The sequence below is a fragment of the Pteropus vampyrus genome, unplaced genomic scaffold, assembly GCF_000151845.1.
Source record: "Pteropus vampyrus isolate Shadow unplaced genomic scaffold, Pvam_2.0 Scaffold137, whole genome shotgun sequence".
Classification (NCBI taxonomy): Eukaryota; Metazoa; Chordata; class Mammalia; order Chiroptera; family Pteropodidae; genus Pteropus; species Pteropus vampyrus.
The window spans coordinates 5537419-5540319 of record NW_011888918.1 but is presented as its reverse complement, the minus strand read 5'-3'; positions in this window follow the sequence as shown (position 1 = coordinate 5540319).

Here is a 2901-nt window from a genome sequence, read left to right as displayed (position 1 = left end):
CTACGGAGCCTTTCCCCATTTCTGAATGATAACGGCTCTAGAGAGAATATTTTAGAGCTAATGGGGGCCGGAGAGAACATAAAGATGCAGGCAAGTGAACATGTGGTCCTGTGCCAAGTGGTAGGAGCCTAGCTAAGCCCCGAAGGCTGCTTTGGAGCTGCAGAAAGTGCTTTAGGTAAAATGGCACCAGGTGTGGGGTTGGGGGAGGAGTGGGGGGAGGGTCCAAGATAGCACTGACCCCAGGGTATTAGGGCTAAGAGGACTTCAGGGTCTGTAACATAAGTTGTTTTCAAAGGTGTTAGGTTTTCGTCTTGGTTTCTTTTCATTTCTTTATTTTATTTTTATTTTTGGCAGTGAATTCTTTTCCCAAAGAAAATAAAAACAGAAAGGAAATGTTGTTCCTTTTGAATCTGGAGAGGGGAGACCCACAGCTCTGTCCACTCTGTCCCTGGCACCTCCCACAAGGCTAAGGCCCCCCAGGTCACAGTATGGAACACTCACTTGGTCCTGCTCCCTGTTTCTGTGGTGAAGAGGCTGAGGCCCAGGAATACAGCATGACTTGCCCAGGGTCCACCGTACATTGACAGAATAGCCAGGTAGACCGCCACGGCCCAGGTACCTGGCCTCGTTCCTCCCCCACACCAAAGAGGCAGGCCCTCATGCTACCTGGCAATTGAATCTTCAGGTCAGCTAGACCTGAGTCCCTGTCCACAGGTGAGGCCTCTATCTTTTCCTCAAGTGACCATTCCCAGCCACAGAAGTCTCTCTTCTGGTTCTCCCTCTCCACGATGAGACTAGAGTTCAAAATCTTAGAGGTGGCAGAGCTGAAGAAGTTGGGGGGACTGGAGATTTGCCAGCCATACTGGGGAAAGGAGCTGTGATGGGAAACGGGGGTGCCACTTCGAGGACCCAGTGTCTTTCACCTGGGCTCTGTGTGTGGGCTACTGCTGATGCAAAGGGTGACAGGCCAGGTCATATATTGGCCCAGGGTGAAGAAGGAGACCATCCATGTGGTGCTGCAAACTCTCAGCACCCTAAAGAAGGAGCGTCCCTCCACTGGCCTTGCCCTTGGACCCTGCCCCAGTCTCTCCCCAGTGACTCAGGACCACAAGCTCACCATCTTCTGCTTTCTCCCGGCCCTCCCAACAGCATGCACAACCCAGATTCCTGCTCGTGAGCTCGGCTTCCCTCCAGGTTATATGCAGCCTCCCATTCAAGAGCACTCTTGGTTTGTTCACGAACCCCCCGCCCCAGCTCTGGGACCCTCTTCTCACCCCCTGAGAGTCTGCAGGGCAGATGCCCTTGAGCCAGTCCTGACTTTACAGCTGCTTCTACTGAAGAGCTTGCCTTCTGGAAGCAGGGAGCTACCGAGGCGCTGCTCCTTTGATTTTCTGTTCCATCACTGCCTTTAACTTCGTCCCCAGCCCTCCCACTCCAGAGCCCCAGGAATACAGCTGTCCCACTGCTTCACTCTCATGTGCATTTATTGAGTGCCCACAGAGTGTGGTACTATGCTCAGGGTTCAGAGCCACGGTCTAGTCAAAAGGAGACCAGAGCTAGTACAGAGAAAATTTCATAGATGCTTAACATCTGGTAAGGGATGAGGAAGGGGAGAGCTAATCACAAAACAAATTCCTATTCAAAAGCAACAGAATCTCCTCTGAGAGTAATATATATTCTACCCACACGCACACGCACACACACACACGCCCTGAATGAACACATGAGTGTACCCAATGGTTGTATATGCAGTGCATATACAGTATTGTGGGTAAAGAAACAACTGTATATGCTGTATGCGCACACGCACGCACACACCACCGCACAGACAGATACTCTGGCTTATGCTATCAAAGATACTAGTCTCCAGGTTCTAGTGAAGCGATCTGCCCTAGATGCCTGCAGCATGCAAAACTTGGAAGATCCGGAGATTCACAGTAAAGGAGGACAATGGGTTTACATGGGTACTTTCTGGCCTCGGGCCCAGCTGCAGCACTCGAGGTCGCTCTTGGTCAGTGACTGCAAAGCCTTTGTGGAGGGCTCGCAGAGCAGAGCTGAGGAGCTGGAGTTCCTCTGTCCAGTGGCAGGGCCCACGGGAGCCCCAGTGAGTTCCCCAATCTTCAAGGCAGAGTTTAAAACTGGTTTTCGAGCGTGTAGTCCTGCAAACAGTATTCCTTGTTACAGTGCTGCAGATTGAGGTGAGAGTTTTTTCTCGCTCACTCTCTGCAGCTTCCCACGTGTGCTAACGCATTTTGTAGTCATTAGATACAGATATTTCACACAGCTGTCCCTTAAAATCCAAGTCTACTGTGAAATCGAGGTCTCGCTGCAAAGAAGGAGCAAAGGGTCACAGCATTAGTGTGGGAGGAAGTCACGGCATCGCTCCCCTCCCCGCTGGCAGAAGAATGGGTGTCTACTGTGTTCCTAAGGTTTGCTGGCTAAGGAGTTCCCACGAACAACCCTCAGGAATCTATTCTGGTGCCTCATTATCCTCACAGGAAGTTCTTTGATTCCTAACCTGAATCCTTCCTGTTATAATATAAAAACGTTCCCTCTGATTTCATCCTGGGAGAAAACAGAGTGGGGTGGTTGAGTCTTCTGTGTCATAATCCTCAAAGCATTCTGTAGACTCTTAGTGTACTTGCCCATACCTGGGGTAGCTCAGAAAGAAAGAATCACATGGTCTCCAACCCACCAGGCCAGCTGAAGGAATGTAAACCAAACTTCTCCAGGCCACCAGAAACTTTTTTCTTTTTCGTATCCACTCTGAAATTTATTAGTGTTGCTCCAACATGTTCTATTCAAATGCAGCCAGATTTTCTCCCATGACTATATGATTTCCACTCAGTCCAGGAGGAATTATGCCAACCCTTCTTTTTTTGATGATGTGAGATGATGATA